The sequence below is a fragment of the Schistocerca cancellata genome, chromosome 2 (assembly GCF_023864275.1).
Source record: "Schistocerca cancellata isolate TAMUIC-IGC-003103 chromosome 2, iqSchCanc2.1, whole genome shotgun sequence".
Lineage (NCBI taxonomy): Eukaryota > Metazoa > Arthropoda > Insecta > Orthoptera > Acrididae > Schistocerca > Schistocerca cancellata.
In genome coordinates, this window is record NC_064627.1 from 4,940,467 (window position 1) to 4,960,681 (window position 20,215).

The 20,215-nt window shown below is 55.0% G+C and overlaps 20 non-coding genes and 1 pseudogene across 20 annotated transcripts; all 21 read right to left on the reverse strand.

The window, feature by feature from the left end:
- Positions 1–404: 404 nt before the first annotated feature.
- LOC126163963 (5S ribosomal RNA) lies at positions 405–523 on the reverse strand. Its single transcript, XR_007535382.1, has one exon. It is a non-coding gene; the product is annotated as a 5S ribosomal RNA (ribosomal RNA).
- Positions 524–1,374: 851 nt separating this feature from the next.
- LOC126163587 (5S ribosomal RNA) lies at positions 1,375–1,493 on the reverse strand. The gene has a single exon (XR_007535272.1). It is a non-coding gene; the product is annotated as a 5S ribosomal RNA (ribosomal RNA).
- Positions 1,494–2,343: 850 nt separating this feature from the next.
- Positions 2,344–2,462, reverse strand: LOC126163460 (5S ribosomal RNA). The gene has a single exon (XR_007535258.1). It is a non-coding gene; the product is annotated as a 5S ribosomal RNA (ribosomal RNA).
- An 850-nt stretch (positions 2,463–3,312) lies between these two features.
- LOC126163472 (5S ribosomal RNA) lies at positions 3,313–3,431 on the reverse strand. Its single transcript, XR_007535259.1, has one exon. It is a non-coding gene; the product is annotated as a 5S ribosomal RNA (ribosomal RNA).
- An 834-nt stretch (positions 3,432–4,265) lies between these two features.
- On the reverse strand, positions 4,266–4,384 carry LOC126163485 (5S ribosomal RNA). Its single transcript, XR_007535262.1, has one exon. It is a non-coding gene; the product is annotated as a 5S ribosomal RNA (ribosomal RNA).
- An 851-nt stretch (positions 4,385–5,235) lies between these two features.
- Positions 5,236–5,354, reverse strand: LOC126163496 (5S ribosomal RNA). Its single transcript, XR_007535263.1, has one exon. It is a non-coding gene; the product is annotated as a 5S ribosomal RNA (ribosomal RNA).
- Positions 5,355–6,188: 834 nt separating this feature from the next.
- Positions 6,189–6,307, reverse strand: LOC126163508 (5S ribosomal RNA). Its single transcript, XR_007535264.1, has one exon. It is a non-coding gene; the product is annotated as a 5S ribosomal RNA (ribosomal RNA).
- Positions 6,308–7,158: 851 nt separating this feature from the next.
- LOC126163520 (5S ribosomal RNA) lies at positions 7,159–7,277 on the reverse strand. The gene has a single exon (XR_007535266.1). It is a non-coding gene; the product is annotated as a 5S ribosomal RNA (ribosomal RNA).
- An 834-nt stretch (positions 7,278–8,111) lies between these two features.
- On the reverse strand, positions 8,112–8,230 carry LOC126163531 (5S ribosomal RNA). Its single transcript, XR_007535267.1, has one exon. It is a non-coding gene; the product is annotated as a 5S ribosomal RNA (ribosomal RNA).
- An 858-nt stretch (positions 8,231–9,088) lies between these two features.
- Positions 9,089–9,206, reverse strand: LOC126164009 (5S ribosomal RNA; annotated as a pseudogene).
- An 853-nt stretch (positions 9,207–10,059) lies between these two features.
- On the reverse strand, positions 10,060–10,178 carry LOC126163542 (5S ribosomal RNA). The gene has a single exon (XR_007535268.1). It is a non-coding gene; the product is annotated as a 5S ribosomal RNA (ribosomal RNA).
- An 842-nt stretch (positions 10,179–11,020) lies between these two features.
- LOC126163949 (5S ribosomal RNA) lies at positions 11,021–11,139 on the reverse strand. Its single transcript, XR_007535369.1, has one exon. It is a non-coding gene; the product is annotated as a 5S ribosomal RNA (ribosomal RNA).
- An 856-nt stretch (positions 11,140–11,995) lies between these two features.
- Positions 11,996–12,114, reverse strand: LOC126163939 (5S ribosomal RNA). The gene has a single exon (XR_007535359.1). It is a non-coding gene; the product is annotated as a 5S ribosomal RNA (ribosomal RNA).
- Positions 12,115–12,975: 861 nt separating this feature from the next.
- On the reverse strand, positions 12,976–13,094 carry LOC126163680 (5S ribosomal RNA). The gene has a single exon (XR_007535283.1). It is a non-coding gene; the product is annotated as a 5S ribosomal RNA (ribosomal RNA).
- Positions 13,095–13,976: 882 nt separating this feature from the next.
- On the reverse strand, positions 13,977–14,095 carry LOC126163826 (5S ribosomal RNA). Its single transcript, XR_007535297.1, has one exon. It is a non-coding gene; the product is annotated as a 5S ribosomal RNA (ribosomal RNA).
- An 836-nt stretch (positions 14,096–14,931) lies between these two features.
- On the reverse strand, positions 14,932–15,050 carry LOC126164303 (5S ribosomal RNA). The gene has a single exon (XR_007535432.1). It is a non-coding gene; the product is annotated as a 5S ribosomal RNA (ribosomal RNA).
- An 855-nt stretch (positions 15,051–15,905) lies between these two features.
- On the reverse strand, positions 15,906–16,024 carry LOC126164055 (5S ribosomal RNA). Its single transcript, XR_007535408.1, has one exon. It is a non-coding gene; the product is annotated as a 5S ribosomal RNA (ribosomal RNA).
- An 861-nt stretch (positions 16,025–16,885) lies between these two features.
- LOC126163691 (5S ribosomal RNA) lies at positions 16,886–17,004 on the reverse strand. The gene has a single exon (XR_007535284.1). It is a non-coding gene; the product is annotated as a 5S ribosomal RNA (ribosomal RNA).
- An 877-nt stretch (positions 17,005–17,881) lies between these two features.
- On the reverse strand, positions 17,882–18,000 carry LOC126163886 (5S ribosomal RNA). The gene has a single exon (XR_007535309.1). It is a non-coding gene; the product is annotated as a 5S ribosomal RNA (ribosomal RNA).
- An 836-nt stretch (positions 18,001–18,836) lies between these two features.
- Positions 18,837–18,955, reverse strand: LOC126164314 (5S ribosomal RNA). Its single transcript, XR_007535433.1, has one exon. It is a non-coding gene; the product is annotated as a 5S ribosomal RNA (ribosomal RNA).
- Positions 18,956–19,816: 861 nt separating this feature from the next.
- LOC126163702 (5S ribosomal RNA) lies at positions 19,817–19,935 on the reverse strand. The gene has a single exon (XR_007535285.1). It is a non-coding gene; the product is annotated as a 5S ribosomal RNA (ribosomal RNA).
- Positions 19,936–20,215: the final 280 nt, after the last annotated feature.

A 20,215-nucleotide genomic window follows, 5' to 3' on the forward strand; every position in this document is an offset into this window, starting at 1 on the left:
TCCCCGTCCCGACTTGTCCCGACTTTGCTCGACTGCCGCTCGCTGCCGCTCGGGTCGTGGTCCATATGACAGCGCAAGCACGACAAACGTCTGCGGGACGAGACGAGACGAGACGAGACGACTAAGGAATAAATTCGTGGTTACACATCAAATTTGGAACTCTACACTCCTACACAACAAAAGGCGGTGACGTATTTCAAAAAACACCTGCCGATTCGTACTATTTTGTCGTTTTCAAAGTCTTCTTGGCAAACTTGGTTAGCACATTCGCCCTCAAACTGAGTTAATTACTGCATTTTCGTACCATTACAGTAGTTTAAAAGGCTTAAGGAAGCGTCTTTGTCACAACAGAAAGGTAGTTTGAAAATTGGGCTGGCGACATAACAAAAAAAAAACAGGAAGGGAGCCAGCAGCACCCGGGTTTCCCAGGCGGTCACCCATCCAAGTACTAGCCGGTCCCGATGATGCTTAACTTCGGTGATCGGACGAGAACCGGTGTATTCATCATGGTATGGCCGTTGGCGCTCATCTAATGTAGGAGCACGGCAGAATTCGCGTTCGGCTTTTCTCCCAACACACAAAATGTTAGTTTTCGGCCGCATTTGACGAAAGCGCTTCCTTCCGCAACCGCCAGTTCCTCGAGGACGGCGCGGGGAGGCGCGCCCGGCGTCCCAGCAGAGTGACGGCCGAATTGGCGGGCGCACCGCCGCGTGTGTGAGACGCACTGCTGCTCGTTGCACCCCCTGTCATTCGCTGGGCGCGTGCAGCCTTCGACACTAGCGGAGGACGCATCTTGTCCCTGGTGTTCAGCGGAGGGCCTGTGCGGGGTGTGGCAGTGTCGTGCTGGAGGGCCCACTGGTAGCGATGTGGGCTTCCTCGCCTCGCCTCGCCTCGCCTCGCCTCACCTCGCATCACACCAGGTGTCTGCGTAGTTTGCAGTGCATTCGCACCATTCCTATCCCTGTCCCTGTCCCCGTCCCGACTTGTCCCGACTTTGCTCGACTGCCGCTCGCTGCCGCTCGGGTCGTGGTCCATATGACAGCGCAAGCACGACAAACGTCTGCGGGACGAGACGAGACGAGACGAGACGACTAAGGAATAAATTCGTGGTTACACATCAAATTTGGAACTCTACACTCCTACACAACAATAGGCGGTGACGTATTTCAAAAAACACCTGCCGATTCGTACTATTTTGTCGTTTTCAAAGTCTTCTTGGCAAACTTGGTTAGCACATTCGCCCTCAAACTGAGTTAATTACTGCATTTTCGTACCATTACAGTAGTTTAAAAGGCTTAAGGAAGCGTCTTTGTCACAACAGAAAGGTAGTTTGAAAATTGGGCTGGCGACATAACAAAAAAAAAACAGGAAGGGAGCCAGCAGCACCGGGGTTTCCCAGGCGGTCACCCATCCAAGTACTAGCCGGGCCCGATGATGCTTAACTTCGGTGATCGGACGAGAACCGGTGTATTCATCATGGTATGGCCGTTGGCGCTCATCTAATGTAGGAGCACGGCAGAATTCGAGTTCGGCTTTTCTCCCAACACACAAAATGTTAGTTTTCGGCCGCATTTGACGAAAGCGCTTCCTTCCGCAACCGCCAGTTCCTCGAGGACGGCGCGGGGAGGCGCGCCCGGCGTCCCAGCAGAGTGACGGCCGATTGGCGGGCGCACCGCCGCGTGTGTGAGACGCACTGCTGCTCGTTGCACCCCCTGTCATTCGCTGGGTGCGTGCAGCCTTCGACACTAGCGGAGGACGCATCTTGTCCCTGGTGTTCAGCGGAGGGCCTGTGCGGGGTGTGGCAGTGTCGTGCTGGAGGGCCCACTGGTAGCGATGTGGGCTTCCTCGCCTCGCCTCGCCTCGCCTCGCCTCACCTCGCCTCACACCAGGTGTCTGCGTAGTTTGCAGTGCATTCGCACCATTCCTATCCCTGTCCCTGTCCCCGTCCCGACTTGTCCCGACTTTGCTCGACTGCCGCTCGCTGCCGCTCGGGTCGTGGTCCATATGACAGCGCAAGCACGACAAACGTCTGCGGGACGAGACGAGACGAGACGAGACGACTAAGGAATAAATTCGTGGTTACACATCAAATTTGGAACTCTACACTCCTACACAACAATAGGCGGTGACGTATTTCAAAAAACACCTGCCGATTCGTACTATTTTGTCGTTTTCAAAGTCTTCTTGGCAAACTTGGTTAGCACATTCGCCCTCAAACTGAGTTAATTACTGCATTTTCGTACCATTACAGTAGTTTAAAAGGCTTAAGGAAGCGTCTTTGTCACAACAGAAAGGTAGTTTGAAAATTGGGCTGGCGACATAACAAAAAAAAAACAGGAAGGGAGCCAGCAGCACCCGGGTTTCCCAGGCGGTCACCCATCCAAGTACTAGCCGGGCCCGATGATGCTTAACTTCGGTGATCGGACGAGAACCGGTGTATTCATCATGGTATGGCCGTTGGCGCTCATCTAATGTAGGAGCACGGCAGAATTCGCGTTCGGCTTTTCTCCCAACACACAAAATGTTAGTTTTCGGCCGCATTTGACGAAAGCGCTTCCTTCCGCAACCGCCAGTTCCTCGAGGACGGCGCGGGGAGGCGCGCCCGGCGTCCCAGCAGAGTGACGGCCGATTGGCGGGCGCACCGCCGCGTGTGTGAGACGCACTGCTGCTCGTTGCACCCCCTGTCATTCGCTGGGTGCGTGCAGCCTTCGACACTAGCGGAGGACGCATCTTGTCCCTGGTGTTCAGCGGAGGGCCTGTGCGGGGTGTGGCAGTGTCGTGCTGGAGGGCCCACTGGTAGCGATGTGGGCTTCCTCGCCTCGCCTCGCCTCGCCTCGCCTCACCTCGCCTCACACCAGGTGTCTGCGTAGTTTGCAGTGCATTCGCACCATTCCTATCCCTGTCCCTGTCCCCGTCCCGACTTGTCCCGACTTTGCTCGACTGCCGCTCGCTGCCGCTCGGGTCGTGGTCCATATGACAGCGCAAGCACGACAAACGTCTGCGGGACGAGACGAGACGAGACGAGACGACTAAGGAATAAATTCGTGGTTACACATCAAATTTGGAACTCTACACTCCTACACAACAATAGGCGGTGACGTATTTCAAAAAACACCTGCCGATTCGTACTATTTTGTCGTTTTCAAAGTCTTCTTGGCAAACTTGGTTAGCACATTCGCCCTCAAACTGAGTTAATTACTGCATTTTCGTACCATTACAGTAGTTTAAAAGGCTTAAGGAAGCGTCTTTGTCACAACAGAAAGGTAGTTTGAAAATTGGGCTGGCGACATAACAAAAAAAAAACAGGAAGGGAGCCAGCAGCACCCGGGTTTCCCAGGCGGTCACCCATCCAAGTACTAGCCGGGCCCGATGATGCTTAACTTCGGTGATCGGACGAGAACCGGTGTATTCATCATGGTATGGCCGTTGGCGCTCATCTAATGTAGGAGCACGGCAGAATTTGCGTTCGGCTTTTCTCCCAACACACAAAATGTTAGTTTTCGGCCGCATTTGACGAAAGCGCTTCCTTCCGCAACCGCCAGTTCCTCGAGGACGGCGCGGGGAGGCGCGCCCGGCGTCCCAGCAGAGTGACGGCCGATTGGCGGGCGCACCGCCGCGTGTGTGAGACGCACTGCTGCTCGTTGCACCCCCTGTCATTCGCTGGGTGCGTGCAGCCTTCGACACTAGCGGAGGACGCATCTTGTCCCTGGTGTTCAGCGGAGGGCCTGTGCGGGTTGTGGCAGTGTCGTGCTGGAGGGCCCACTGGTAGCGATGTGGGCTTCCTCGCCTCGCCTCGCCTCGCCTCACACCAGGTGTCTGCGTAGTTTGCAGTGCATTCGCACCATTCCTATCCCTGTCCCTGTCCCCGTCCCGACTTGTCCCGACTTTGCTCGACTGCCGCTCGCTGACGCTCGGGTCGTGGTCCATATGACAGCGCAAGCACGACAAACGTCTGCGGGACGAGACGAGACGAGACGAGACGACTAAGGAATAAATTCGTGGTTACACATCAAATTTGGAACTCTACACTCCTACACAACAATAGGCGGTGACGTATTTCAAAAAACCCCTGCCGATTCGTACTATTTTGTCGTTTTCAAAGTCTTCTTGGCGAACTTGGTTAGCACATTCGCCCTCAAACTGAGTTAATTACTGCATTTTCGTACCATTACAGTAGTTTAAAAGGCTTAAGGAAGCATCTTTGTCACAACAGAAAGGTAGTTTGAAAATTGGGCTGGCGACATAACAATAAAAAACAGGAAGGGAGCCAGCAGCACCCGGGTTTCCCAGGCGGTCACCCATCCAAGTACTAGCCGGGCCCGATGATGCTTAACTTCGGTGATCGGACGAGAACCGGTGTATTCATCATGGTATGGCCGTTGGCGCTCATCTAATGTAGGAGCACGGCAGAATTCGCGTTCGGCTTTTCTCCCAACACACAAAATGTTAGTTTTCGGCCGCATTTGACGAAAGCGCTTCCTTCCGCAACCGCCAGTTCCTCGAGGACGGCGCGGGGAGGCGCGCCCGGCGTCCCAGCAGAGTGACGGCCGAATTGGCGGGCGCACCGCCGCGTGTGTGAGACGCACTGCTGCTCGTTGCACCCCCTGTCATTCGCTGGGCGCGTGCAGCCTTCGACACTAGCGGAGGACGCATCTTGTCCCTGGTGTTCAGCGGAGGGCCTGTGCGGGGTGTGGCAGTGTCGTGCTGGAGGGCCCACTGGTAGCGATGTGGGCTTCCTCGCCTCGCCTCGCCTCGCCTCGCCTCACCTCGCCTCACACCAGGTGTCTGCGTAGTTTGCAGTGCATTCGCACCATTCCTATCCCTGTCCCTGTCCCCGTCCCGACTTGTCCCGACTTTGCTCGACTGCCGCTCGCTGCCGCTCGGGTCGTGGTCCATATGACAGCGCAAGCACGACAAACGTCTGCGGGACGAGACGAGACGAGACGAGACGACTAAGGAATAAATTCGTGGTTACACATCAAATTTGGAACTCTACACTCCTACACAACAATAGGCGGTGACGTATTTCAAAAAACACCTGCCGATTCGTACTATTTTGTCGTTTTCAAAGTCTTCTTGGCAAACTTGGTTAGCACATTCGCCCTCAAACTGAGTTAATTACTGCATTTTCGTACCATTACAGTAGTTTAAAAGGCTTAAGGAAGCGTCTTTGTCACAACAGAAAGGTAGTTTGAAAATTGGGCTGGCGACATAACAAAAAAAAAACAGGAAGGGAGCCAGCAGCACCCGGGTTTCCCAGGCGGTCACCCATCCAAGTACTAGCCGGGCCCGATGATGCTTAACTTCGGTGATCGGACGAGAACCGGTGTATTCATCATGGTATGGCCGTTGGCGCTCATCTAATGTAGGAGCACGGCAGAATTCGCGTTCGGCTTTTCTCCCAACACACAAAATGTTAGTTTTCGGCCGCATTTGACGAAAGCGCTTCCTTCCGCAACCGCCAGTTCCTCGAGGACGGCGCGGGGAGGCGCGCCCGGCGTCCCAGCAGAGTGACGGCCGATTGGCGGGCGCACCGCCGCGTGTGTGAGACGCACTGCTGCTCGTTGCACCCCCTGTCATTCGCTGGGTGCGTGCAGCCTTCGACACTAGCGGAGGACGCATCTTGTCCCTGGTGTTCACCGGAGGGCCTGTGCGGGTTGTGGCAGTGTCGTGCTGGAGGGCCCACTGGTAGCGATGTGGGCTTCCTCGCCTCGCCTCGCCTCGCCTCACACCAGGTGTCTGCGTAGTTTGCAGTGCATTCGCACCATTCCTATCCCTGTCCCTGTCCCCGTCCCGACTTGTCCCGACTTTGCTCGACTGCTGCTCGCTGACGCTCGGGTCGTGGTCCATATGACAGCGCAAGCACGACATACGTCTGCGGGACGAGACGAGACGAGACGAGACGACTAAGGAATAAATTCGTGGTTACACATCAAATTTGGAACTCTACACTCCTACACAACAATAGGCGGTGACGTATTTCAAAAAACCCCTGCCGATTCGTACTATTTTGTCGTTTTCAAAGTCTTCTTGGCAAACTTGGTTAGCACATTCGCCCTCAAACTGAGTTAATTACTGCATTTTCGTACCATTACAGTAGTTTAAAAGGCTTAAGGAAGCATCTTTGTCACAACAGAAAGGTAGTTTGAAAATTGGGCTGGCGACATAACAAAAAAAAACAGGAAGGGAGCCAGCAGCACCCGGGTTTCCCAGGCGGTCACCCATCCAAGTACTAGCCGGGCCCGATGATGCTTAACTTCGGTGATCGGACGAGAACCGGTGTATTCATCATGGTATGGCCGTTGGCGCTCATCTAATGTAGGAGCACGGCAGAATTCGCGTTCGGCTTTTCTCCCAACACACAAAATGTTAGTTTTCGGCCGCATTTGACGAAAGCGCTTCCTTCCGCAACCGCCAGTTCCTCGAGGACGGCGCGGGGAGGCGCGCCCGGCGTCCCAGCAGAGTGACGGCCGAATTGGCGGGCGCACCGCCGCGTGTGTGAGACGCACTGCTGCTCGTTGCACCCCCTGTCATTCGCTGGGCGCGTGCAGCCTTCGACACTAGCGGAGGACGCATCTTGTCCCTGGTGTTCAGCGGAGGGCCTGTGCGGGGTGTGGCAGTGTCGTGCTGGAGGGCCCACTGGTAGCGATGTGGGCTTCCTCGCCTCGCCTCGCCTCGCCTCGCCTCACCTCGCCTCACACCAGGTGTCTGCGTAGTTTGCAGTGCATTCGCACCATTCCTATCCCTGTCCCTGTCCCCGTCCCGACTTGTCCCGACTTTGCTCGACTGCCGCTCGCTGCCGCTCGGGTCGTGGTCCATATGACAGCGCAAGCACGACAAACGTCTGCGGGACGAGACGAGACGAGACGAGACGACTAAGGAATAAATTCGTGGTTACACATCAAATTTGGAACTCTACACTCCTACACAACAAAAGGCGGTGACGTATTTCAAAAAACACCTGCCGATTCGTACTATTTTGTCGTTTTCAAAGTCTTCTTGGCAAACTTGGTTAGCACATTCGCCCTCAAACTGAGTTAATTACTGCATTTTCGTACCATTACAGTAGTTTAAAAGGCTTAAGGAAGCGTCTTTGTCACAACAGAAAGGTAGTTTGAAAATTGGGCTGGCGACATAACAAAAAAAAAACAGGAAGGGAGCCAGCAGCACCCGGGTTTCCCAGGCGGTCACCCATCCAAGTACTAGCCGGGCCCGATGATGCTTAACTTCGGTGATCGGACGAGAACCGGTGTATTCATCATGGTATGGCCGTTGGCGCTCATCTAATGTAGGAGCACGGCAGAATTCGCGTTCGGCTTTTCTCCCAACACACAAAATGTTAGTTTTCGGCCGCATTTGACGAAAGCGCTTCCTTCCGCAACCGCCAGTTCCTCGAGGACGGCGCGGGGAGGCGCGCCCGGCGTCCCAGCAGAGTGACGGCCGATTGGCGGGCGCACCGCCGCGTGTGTGAGACGCACTGCTGCTCGTTGCACCCCCTGTCATTCGCTGGGTGCGTGCAGCCTTCGACACTAGCGGAGGACGCATCTTGTCCCTGGTGTTCAGCGGAGGGCCTGTGCGGGTTGTGGCAGTGTCGTGCTGGAGGGCCCACTGGTAGCGATGTGGGCTTCCTCGCCTCGCCTCGCCTCGCCTCACACCAGGTGTCTGCGTAGTTTGCAGTGCATTCGCACCATTCCTATCCCTGTCCCTGTCCCCGTCCCGACTTGTCCCGACTTTGCTCGACTGCCGCTCGCTGACGCTCGGGTCGTGGTCCATATGACAGCGCAAGCACGACAAACGTCTGCGGGACGAGCCGAGACGAGACGAGACGACTAAGGAATAAATTCGTGGTTACACATCAAATTTGGAACTCTACACTCCTACACAACAATAGGCGGTGACGTATTTCAAAAAACCCCTGCCGATTCGTACTATTTTGTCGTTTTCAAAGTCTTCTTGGCAAACTTGGTTAGCACATTCGCCCTCAAACTGAGTTAAATACTGCATTTTCGTACCATTACAGTAGTTTAAAAGGCTTAAGGAAGCATCTTTGTCACAACAGAAAGGTAGTTTGAAAATTGGGCTGGCGACATAACAAAAAAAAACAGGAAGGGAGCCAGCAGCACCCGGGTTTCCCAGGCGGTCACCCATCCAAGTACTAGCCGGGCCCGATGATGCTTAACTTCGGTGATCGGACGAGAACCGGTGTATTCATCATGGTATGGCCGTTGGCGCTCATCTAATGTAGGAGCACGGCAGAATTCGCGTTCGGCTTTTCTCCCAACACACAAAATGTTAGTTTTCGGCCGCATTTGACGAAAGCGCTTCCTTCCGCAACCGCCAGTTCCTCGAGGACGGCGCGGGGAGGCGCGCCCGGCGTCCCAGCAGAGTGACGGCCGATTGGCGGGCGCACCGCCGCGTGTGTGAGACGCACTGCTGCTCGTTGCACCCCCTGTCATTCGCTGGGTGCGTGCAGCCTTCGACACTAGCGGAGGACGCATCGTGTCCCTGGTGTTCAGCGGAGGGCCTGTGCGGGGTGTGGCAGTGTCGTGCTGGAGGGCCCACTGGTAGCGATGTGGGCTTCCTCGCCTCGCCTCGCCTCGCCTCGCCTCGACTCACACCAGGTGTCTGCGTAGTTTGCAGTGCATTCGCACCATTCCTATCCCTGTCCCTGTCCCCGTCCCGACTTGTCCCGACTTTGCTCGACTGGCGCTCGCTGCCGCTTGAGTCGTGGTCCATATGACAGCGCAAGCACGACAAACGTCTGCGGGACGAGACGAGACGAGACGAGACGAGACGACTAAGGAATAAATTCGTGGTTACAAATCAAATTTGGAACTCTACACACCTACACAACAATAGGCGGTGACGTATTTCAGAAATCACCTGCCGATTCGTACTGTTTTGTCGTTTTCAAAGTCTTCTTGGCAAACTTGGTTAGCACATTCTCCCTCAAACTGAGTTAATTACTGCATTTTCGTACCATTACAGTAGTTTAAAAGGCTTAAGGAAGCATCTTTGTCACAACAGAAAGGTAGTTTGAAAATTGGGCTGGCGACATAACAAAAAAAAAAAAAAAAAACAGGAAGGGAGCCAATAGCATCCGAGTTCCCCGGCGGTCACCCATCCAAGTACTAGCCGGGCCCGATGTTTCTTAACTTCGGTGATCGGACGAGAACCGGTGTATTCATCATGGTATGGCCGTTGGCGCTCATCTAATGTAGGAGCACGGCAGAATTCGCGTTCGGCTTTTCTCCCAACACACAAAATGTTAGTTTTCGGCCGCATTTGACGAAAGCGCTTCCTTCCGCAACCGCCAGTTCCTCGAGGACGGCGCGGGGAGGCGCGCCCGGCGTCCCAGCAGAGTGACGGCCGAATTGGCGGGCGCACCGCCGCGTGTGTGAGACGCACTGCTGCTCGTTGCACCCCCTGTCATTCGCTGGGCGCGTGCAGCCTTCGACACTAGCGGAGGACGCATCTTGTCCCTGGTGTTCAGCGGAGGGCCTGTGCGGGGTGTGGCAGTGTCGTGCTGGAGGGCCCACTGGTAGCGATGTGGGCTTCCTCGCCTCGCCTCGCCTCGCCTCGCCTCACCTCGCCTCACACCAGGTGTCTGCGTAGTTTGCAGTGCATTCGCACCATTCCTATCCCTGTCCCTGTCCCCGTCCCGACTTGTCCCGACTTTGCTCGACTGCCGCTCGCTGCCGCTCGGGTCGTGGTCCATATGACAGCGCAAGCACGACAAACGTCTGCGGGACGAGACGAGACGAGACGAGACGACTAAGGAATAAATTCGTGGTTACACATCAAATTTGGAACTCTACACTCCTACACAACAAAAGGAGGCGGTGACGTATTTCAGAAATCACCTTCCGATTCGTACTGTTTTGTCGTTTTCAAAGTCGTCTTGGCAAACTTGGTTAGCACATTCTCCCTCAAACTGAGTTAATTACTGCATTTTCGTACCATTACAGTAGTTTAAAAGGCTTAAGGAAGCGTCTTTGTCACAACAGAAAGGTAGTTTGAAAATTGGGCTGGCGACATAACAAAAAAAAACAGGAAGGGAGCCAGCAGCACCCGGGTTTCCCAGGCGGTCACCCATCCAAGTACTAGCCGGGCCCGATGATGCTTAACTTCGGTGATCGGACGAGAACCGGTGTATTCATCATGGTATGGCCGTTGGCGCTCATCTAATGTAGGAGCACGGCAGAATTCGCGTTCGGCTTTTCTCCCAACACACAAAATGTTAGTTTTCGGCCGCATTTGACGAAAGCGCTTCCTTCCGCAACCGCCAGTTCCTCGAGGACGGCGCGGGGAGGCGCGCCCGGCGTCCCAGCAGAGTGACGGCCGATTGGCGGGCGCACCGCCGCGTGTGTGAGACGCACTGCTGCTCGTTGCACCCCCTGTCATTCGCTGGGTGCGTGCAGCCTTCGACACTAGCGGAGGACGCATCTTGTCCCTGGTGTTCAGCGGAGGGCCTGTGCGGGGTGTGGCAGTGTCGTGCTGGAGGGCCCACTGGTAGCGATGTGGGCTTCCTCGCCTCGCCTCGCCTCGCCTCACACCAGGTGTCTGCGTAGTTTGCAGTGCATTCGCACCATTCCTATCCCTGTCCCTGTCCCCGTCCCGACTTGTCCCGACTTTGCTCGACTGCCGCTCGCTGCCGCTCGGGTCGTGGTCCATATGACAGCGCAAGCACGACAAACGTCTGCGGGACGAGACGAGTCGAGACGAGACGAGACGACTAAGGAATAAATTCGTGGTTACAAATCAATTTTGGAACTCTACACTCCTACACAACAATAGGCGGTGACGTATTTCAGAAATCACCTGCCGATTCGTACTATTTTGTCGTTTTCAAAGTCTTCTTGGCAAACTTGGTTAGCACATTCTCCCTCAAACTGAGTTAATTATTGCATTTTCGTACCATTACAGTAGTTTAAAAGGCTTAAGGAAGCATCTTTGTCACAACAGAAAGGTAGTTTGAAAATTGGGCTGGCGACATAACAAAAAAAAAAAACAGGAAGGGAGCCAACAGCACCCGGGTTTCCCAGGCGGTCACCCATCCAAGTACTAGCCGGGCCCGATGATGCTTAACTTCGGTGATCGGACGAGGACAGGTGTATTCATCATGGTATGGCCGTTGGCGCTCATCTATTGTAGGAGCACGGCAGAATTCGCGTTCGGCTTTTCTCACAACACACAAATTGTTAGTTTTCGGCCGCATTTGACGAAAGCGCTTCCTTCCGCAACCGCCAGTTCCTCGAGGACGGCGCGGGGAGGCGCGCCCGGCGTCCCAGCAGAGTGACGGCCGAATTGGCGGGCGCACCGCCGCGTGTGTGAGACGCACTGCTGCTCGTTGCACCCCCTGTCATTCGCTGGGCGCGTTCAGCCTTCGACACTAGCGGAGGACGCATCTTGTCCCTGGTGTTCAGCGGAGGGCCTGTGCGGGGTGTGGCAGTGTCGTGCTGCAGGGCCCACTGGTAGCGATGTGGGCTTCCTCGCCTCGCCTCGCCTCGCCTCGCCTCGCCTCGCCTCGCCACGCCTCACACCAGGTGTCTGCGTAGTTTGCAGTGCATTCGCACCATTCCTATCCCTGTCCCTGTCCCCGTCCCGACTTGTCCCGACTTTGCTCGACTGCCGCTCGGGTCGTGGTCCATATGAGAGCGCAAGCACGACAAACATCTGCGGGACGAGACGAGACGAGACGAGACGAGACGACTAAGGAATAAATTCGTGGTTACAAATCAAATTTGGAACTCTACACTCCTACACAACAATAGGCGGTGACGCATTTCAGAAATCACCTGCCGATTCGTACTATTTTGTCGTTTTCAAAGTCTTCTTGGCAAACTTGGTTAGCACATTCTCCCTCAAACTGAGTTAATTACTGCATTTTCGTACCATTACAGTAGTTTAAAGGGCTTAAGGAAGCATCTTTGTCACAACAGAAAGGTAGTTTGAAAATTGGGCTGGCGACATAACAAAAAAAAAACAGGAAGGGAGCCAACAGCACCCGGGTTTCCCAGGCGGTCACCCATCCAAGTACTATCCGGGCCCGATGATGCTTAACTTCGGTGATCGGACGAGAACCGGTGTATTCATCATGGTATGGCCGTTGGCGCTCAACTAATGTAGGAGCACGGCAGAATTCGCGTTCGGCTTTTCTCCCAACACACAAAATGTTAGTTTTCGGCCGCATTTGACGATAGCGCTTAATTCCGCAACCGCCAGTTCCTCGAGGACGGCGCGGGGAGGCGCGCCCGGCGTCCCAGCAGAGTGACGGCCGAATTGGCGGGCGCACCGCCGCGTGTGTGAGACGCACTGCTGCTCGTTGCACCCCCTGTCATTCGCTGGGTGCGTGCAGCCTTCGACACTAGCGGAGGACGCATCTTGTCCCTGGTGTACAGCGGAGGGCCTGTGCGGGGTGTGGCAGTGTCGTGCTGGAGGGCCCACTTGTAGCGATGTGGGCTTCCTCGCCTCGCCTCGATTCGTCTCGCCTCACACCAGGTGTCTGCGTAGTTTGCAGTGCATTCGCAACATTCCTATCCCTGTCCCTGTCCGCGTCCCGACTTGTCCCGACCCGACTTGTCCCGACTTTGCTCGACTGCCGCTCGCTGCCGCTCGGGTCGTGGTCCATATGACAGCGCAAGCACGACAAACGTCTGCGGGACGAGACGAGTCGAGACGAGACGAGACGACTAAGGAATAAATTCGTGGTTACAAATCAAATTTGGAACTCTACACTCCTACACAACAATAGGCGGTGACGTATTTCAGAAATCACCGGCCGATTCGTACTGTTTTGTCGTTTTCAAAGTCTTCTTGGCAAACTTGGTTAGCACATTCTCCCTCAAACTGAGTTAATTACTGCATTTTCGTACCATTACAGTAGTTTAAAAGGCTTAAGGAAGCATCTTTGTCACAACAGAAAGGTAGTTTGAAAATTGGGCTGGCGACATAACAAAAAAAAAACAGGAAGGGAGCCAACAGCACCCGGGTTTCCCAGGCGGTCACCCATCCAAGTACTAGCCGGGCCCGATGATGCTTAACTTCGGTGATCGGACGAGAACAGGTGTATTCATCATGGTATGGCCGTTGGCGCTCATCTAATGTAGGAGCACGGCAGAATTCGCGTTCGGCTTTTCTCACAACACACAAAATGTTAGTTTTCGGCCGCATTTGACGAAAGCGCTTCCTTCCGCAACCGCCAGTTCCTCGAGGACGGCGTGGGGAGGCGCGCCCGGCGTCCCAGCAGAGTGACGGCCGAATTGGCGGGCGCACCGCCGCGTGTGTGAGACGCACTGCTGCTCGTTGCACCCCCTGTCATTCGCTGGGCGCGTTCAGCCTTCGACACTAGCGGAGGACGCATCTTGTCCCTGGTGTTCAGCGGAGGGCCTGTGCGGGGTGTGGCAGTGTCGTGCTGGAGGGCCCACTGGTAGCGATGTGGGCTTCCTCGCCTCGCCTCGCCTCGCCTCGCCTCGCCTCGCCTCGCCTCGCCTCGCCTCGCCTAGCCTCGCCTCACACCAGGTGTCTGCGTAGTTTGCAGTGCATTCGCACCATTCCTATCCCTGTCCCTGTCCCCGTCCCGACTTGTCCCGACTTTGCTCGACTGCCGCTCGCTGCCACTCGGGTCGTGGTCCATATGACAGCGCAAGCACGACAAACGTCTGCGGGACGAGACGAGACGAGACGAGACGACTAAGGAATAAATTCGTGGTTACAAATCAAATTTGGAACTCTACACTCCTACACAACAATAGGCGGTGACGTATTTCAGAAATCACCTGCCGATTCGTACTATTTTGTCGATTTCGAAGTCTTCTTGGCAAACTTGGTTAGCACATTCTCCCTCAAACTGAGTTAATTACTGCATTTTCGTACCATTACAGTAGTTTAAAGGGCTTAAGGAAGCATCTTTGTCACAACAGAAAGGTAGTTTGAAAATTGGGCTGGCGACATAACAAAAAAAAAAACAGGAAGGGAGCCAACAGCACCCGGGTTTCCCAGGCGGTCACCCATCCAAGTACTAGCCGGGCCCGATGATGCTTAACTTCGGTGATCGGACGAGAACCGGTGTATTCATCATGGTATGGCCGTTGGCGCTCATCTAATGTAGGAGCACGGCAGAATTCGCGTTCGGCTTTTCTCCCAACACACAAATTGTTAGTTTTCGGCCGCATTTGACGAAAGCGCTTCCTTTCGCAACCGCCAGTTCCTCGAGGACGGCGCGGGGAGGCGCGCCCGGCGTCCCAGCAGAGTGACGGCCGAATTGGCGGGCGCACCGCCGCGTGTGTGAGACGCACTGCTGCTCGTTGCACCCCCTGTCATTCGCTGGGTGCGTGCAGCCTTCGACACTAGCGGAGGACGCATCTTGTCCCTGGTGTTCAGCGGAGGGCCTGTGCGGGGTGTGGCAGTGTCGTGCTGGAGGGCCCACTGGTAGCGATGTGGGCTTCCTCGCCTCGCCTCGCCTCGCCTCGCCTCACACCAGGTGTCTGCGTAGTTTGCAGTGCATTCGCACCATTCCTATCCCTGTCCCTGTCCCCGTCCCGACTTGTCCCGACTTTGCTCGACTGCCGCTCGGGTCGTGGTCCATATGACAGCGCAAGCACGACAAACATCTGCGGGACGAGACGAGACGAGACGAGACGAGACGACTAAGGAATAAATTCGTGGTTACAAATCAAATTTGGAACTCTACACTCCTACACAACAATAGGCGGTGACGCATTTCAGAAATCACCTGCCGATTCGTACTATTTTGTCGTTTTCAAAGTCTTCTTGGCAAACTTGGTTAGCACATTCTCCCTCAAACTGAGTTAATTACTGCATTTTCGTACCATTACAGTAGTTTAAAGGGCTTAAGGAAGCATCTTTGTCACAACAGAAAGGTAGTTTGAAAATTGGGCTGGCGACATAACAAAAAAAAAACAGGAAGGGAGCCAACAGCACCCGGGTTTCCCAGGCGGTCACCCATCCAAGTACTAGCCGGGCCCGATGATGCTTAACTTCGGTGATCGGACGAGAACCGGTGTATTCATCATGGTATGGCCGTAGGCGCTCATCTAATGTAGGAGCACGGCAGAATTCGCTTTCGGCTTTTCTCCCAACACACAAAATGTTAGTTTTCGGCCGCATTTGACGATAGCGCTTAATTCCGCAACCGCCAGTTCCTCGAGGACGGCGCGGGGAGGCGCGCCCGGCGTCCCAGCAGAGTGACGGCCGAATTGGCGGGCGCACCGCCGCGTGTGTGAGACGCACTGCTGCTCGTTGCACCCCCTGTCATTCGCTGGGCGCGTTCAGCCTTCGACACTAGCGGAGGACGCATCTTGTCCCTGGTGTTCAGCGGAGGGCCTGTGCGGGGTGTGGCAGTGTCGTGCTGCAGGGCCCACTGGTAGCGATGTGGGCTTCCTCGCCTCGCCTCGCCTCGCCTCGCCTCGCCTCGCCTCGCCACGCCTCACACCAGGTGTCTGCGTAGTTTGCAGTGCATTCGCACCATTCCTATCCCTGTCCCTGTCCCCGTCCCGACTTGTCCCGACTTTGCTCGACTGCCGCTCGGGTCGTGGTCCATATGAGAGCGCAAGCACGACAAACATCTGCGGGACGAGACGAGACGAGACGAGACGAGACGACTAAGGAATAAATTCGTGGTTACAAATCAAATTTGGAACTCTACACTCCTACACAACAATAGGCTTTGACGCATTTCAGAAATCACCTGCCGATTCGTACTATTTTGTCGTTTTCAAAGTCTTCTTGGCAAACTTGGTTAGCACATTCTCCCTCAAACTGAGTTAATTACTGCATTTTCGTACCATTACAGTAGTTTAAAGGGCTTAAGGAAGCATCTTTGTCACAACAGAAAGGTAGTTTGAAAATTGGGCTGGCGACATAACAAAAAAAAACAGGAAGGGAGCCAACAGCACCCGGGTTTCCCAGGCGGTCACCCATCCAAGTACTATCCGGGCCCGATGATGCTTAACTTCGGTGATCGGACGAGAACCGGTGTATTCATCATGGTATGGCCGTTGGCGCTCAACTAATGTAGGAGCACGGCAGAATTCGCGTTCGGCTTTTCTCCCAACACACAAAATGTTAGTTTTCGGCCGCATTTGACGATAGCGCTTAATTCCGCAACCGCCAGTTCCTCGAGGACGGCGCGGGGAGGCGCGCCCGGCGTCCCAGCAGAGTGACGGCCGAATTGGCGGGCGCACCGCCGCGTGTGTGAGACGCACTGCTGCTCGTTGCACCCCCTGTCATTCGCTGGGTGCGTGCAGCCTTCGACACTAGCGGAGGACGCATCTTGTCCCTGGTGTACAGCGGAGGGCCTGTGCGGGGTGTGGCAGTGTCGTGCTGGAGGGCCCACTTGTAGCGATGTGGGCTTCCTCGCCTCGCCTCGATTCGTCTCGCCTCACACCAGGTGTCTGCGTAGTTTGCAGTGCATTCGCAACATTCCTATCCCTGTCCCTGTCCGCGTCCCGACTTGTCCCGACCCGACTTGTCCCGACTTTGCTCGACTGCCGCTCGCTGCCGCTCGGGTCGTGGTCCATATGACAGCGCAAGCACGACAAACGTCTGCGGGACGAGACGAGTCGAGACGAGACGAGACGACTAAGGAATAAATTCGTGGTTACAAATCAAATTTGGAACTCTACACTCCTACACAACAATAGGCGGTGACGTATTTCAGAAATCACCGGCCGATTCGTACTGTTTTGTCGTTTTCAAAGTCTTCTTGGCAAACTTGGTTAGCACATTCTCCCTCAAACTGAGTTAATTACTGCATTTTCGTACCATTACAGTAGTTTAAAAGGCTTAAGGAAGCATCTTTGTCACAACAGAAAGGTAGTTTGAAAATTGGGCTGGCGACATAACAAAAAAAAAACAGGAAGGGAGCCAACAGCACCCGGGTTTCCCAGGCGGTCACCCATCCAAGTACTAGCCGGGCCCGATGATGCTTAACTTCGGTGATCGGACGAGAACAGGTGTATTCATCATGGTATGGCCGTTGGCGCTCATCTAATGTAGGAGCACGGCAGAATTCGCGTTCGGCTTTTCTCACAACACACAAAATGTTAGTTTTCGGCCGCATTTGACGAAAGCGCTTCCTTCCGCAACCGCCAGTTCCTCGAGGACGGCGTGGGGAGGCGCGCCCGGCGTCCCAGCAGAGTGACGGCCGAATTGGCGGGCGCACCGCCGCGTGTGTGAGACGCACTGCTGCTCGTTGCACCCCCTGTCATTCGCTGGGCGCGTTCAGCCTTCGACACTAGCGGAGGACGCATCTTGTCCCTGGTGTTCAGCGGAGGGCCTGTGCGGGGTGTGGCAGTGTCGTGCTGGAGGGCCCACTGGTAGCGATGTGGGCTTCCTCGCCTCGCCTCGCCTCGCCTCGCCTCGCCTCGCCTCGCCTCGCCTCGCCTAGCCTCGCCTCACACCAGGTGTCTGCGTAGTTTGCAGTGCATTCGCACCATTCCTATCCCTGTCCCTGTCCCCGTCCCGACTTGTCCCGACTTTGCTCGACTGCCGCTCGCTGCCACTCGGGTCGTGGTCCATATGACAGCGCAAGCACGACAAACGTCTGCGGGACGAGACGAGACGAGACGAGACGACTAAGGAATAAATTCGTGGTTACAAATCAAATTTGGAACTCTACACTCCTACACAACAATAGGCGGTGACGTATTTCAGAAATCACCTGCCGATTCGTACTATTTTGTCGATTTCGAAGTCTTCTTGGCAAACTTGGTTAGCACATTCTCCCTCAAACTGAGTTAATTACTGCATTTTCGTACCATTACAGTAGTTTAAAGGGCTTAAGGAAGCATCTTTGTCACAACAGAAAGGTAGTTTGAAAATTGGGCTGGCGACATAACAAAAAAAAAAACAGGAAGGGAGCCAACAGCACCCGGGTTTCCCAGGCGGTCACCCATCCAAGTACTAGCCGGGCCCGATGATGCTTAACTTCGGTGATCGGACGAGAACCGGTGTATTCATCATGGTATGGCCGTTGGCGCTCATCTAATGTAGGAGCACGGCAGAATTCGCGTTCGGCTTTTCTCCCAACACACAAATTGTTAGTTTTCGGCCGCATTTGACGAAAGCGCTTCCTTTCGCAACCGCCAGTTCCTCGAGGACGGCGCGGGGAGGCGCGCCCGGCGTCCCAGCAGAGTGACGGCCGAATTGGCGGGCGCACCGCCGCGTGTGTGAGACGCACTGCTGCTCGTTGCACCCCCTGTCATTCGCTGGGTGCGTGCAGCCTTCGACACTAGCGGAGGACGCATCTTGTCCCTGGTGTTCAGCGGAGGGCCTGTGCGGGGTGTGGCAGTGTCGTGCTGGAGGGCCCACTGGTAGCGATGTGGGCTTCCTCGCCTCGCCTCGCCTCGCCTCGCCTCACACCAGGTGTCTGCGTAGTTTGCAGTGCATTCGCACCATTCCTATCCCTGTCCCTGTCCCCGTCCCGACTTGTCCCGACTTTGCTCGACTGCCGCTCGGGTCGTGGTCCATATGACAGCGCAAGCACGACAAACATCTGCGGGACGAGACGAGACGAGACGAGACGAGACGACTAAGGAATAAATTCGTGGTTACAAATCAAATTTGGAACTCTACACTCCTACACAACAATAGGCGGTGACGCATTTCAGAAATCACCTGCCGATTCGTACTATTTTGTCGTTTTCAAAGTCTTCTTGGCAAACTTGGTTAGCACATTCTCCCTCAAACTGAGTTAATTACTGCATTTTCGTACCATTACAGTAGTTTAAAGGGCTTAAGGAAGCATCTTTGTCACAACAGAAAGGTAGTTTGAAAATTGGGCTGGCGACATAACAAAAAAAAAACAGGAAGGGAGCCAACAGCACCCGGGTTTCCCAGGCGGTCACCCATCCAAGTACTAGCCGGGCCCGATGATGCTTAACTTCGGTGATCGGACGAGAACCGGTGTATTCATCATGGTATGGCCGTAGGCGCTCATCTAATGTAGGAGCACGGCAGAATTCGCTTTCGGCTTTTCTCCCAACACACAAAATGTTAGTTTTCGGCCGCATTTGACGATAGCGCTTAATTCCGCAACCGCCAGTTCCTCGAGGACGGCGCGGGGAGGCGCGCCCGGCGTCCCAGCAGAGTGACGGCCGAATTGGCGGGCGCACCGCCGCGTGTGTGAGACGCACTGCTGCTCGTTGCACCCCCTGTCATTCGCTGGTTGCGTGCAGCCTTCGACACTAGCGGAGGACGCATCTTGTCCCTGGTGTACAGCGGAGGGCCTGTGCGGGGTGTGGCAGTGTCGTGCTGGAGGGCCCACTTGTAGTGATGTGGGCTTCCTCGCCTCGCCTCGCCTCGCCTCGCCTCACACCAGGTGTCTGCGTAGTTTGCAGTGCATTCGCACCATTCCTATCCCTGTCCCTGTCCGCGTCCCGACTTGTCCCGACCCGACTTGTCCCGACTTTGCTCGACTGCCGCTCGCTGCCGCTCGGGTCGTGGTCCATATGACAGCGCAAGCACGACAAACGTCTGCGGGACGAGACGAGTCGAGACGAGACGAGACGACTAAGGAATAAATTCGTGGTTACAAATCAAATTTGGAACTCTACACTCCTACACAACAATAGGCGGTGACGTATTTCAGAAATCACCTGCCGATTCGTACTGTTTTGTCGTTTTCAAAGTCTTCTTGGCAAACTTGGTTAGCACATTCTCCCTCAAACTGAGTTAATTACTGCATTTTCGTACCATTACAGTAGTTTAAAAGGCTTAAGGAAGCATCTTTGTCACAACAGAAAGGTAGTTTGAAAATTGGGCTGGCGACATAACAAAAAAAAAACAGGAAGGGAGCCAACAGCACCCGGGTTTCCCAGGCGGTCACCCATCCAAGTACTAGCCGGGCCCGATGATGCTTAACTTCGGTGATCGGACGAGAACAGGTGTATTCATCATGGTATGGCCGTTGGCGCTCATCTAATGTAGGAGCACGGCAGAATTCGCGATCGGCTTTTCTCCCAACACACAAAATGTTAGTTTTCGGCCGCATTTGACGTAAGCGCTTCCTTCCGCAACCGCCAGTTCCTCGAGGACGGCGCGGGGAGGCGCGCCCGGCGTCCCAGCAGAGTGACGGCCGAATTGGCGGGCGCACCGCCGCGTTTGTGAGACGCACTGCTGCTCGTTGCACCCCCTGTCATTCGCTGGGTGCGTGCAGCCTTCGACACTAGCGGAGGACGCATCTTGTCCCTGG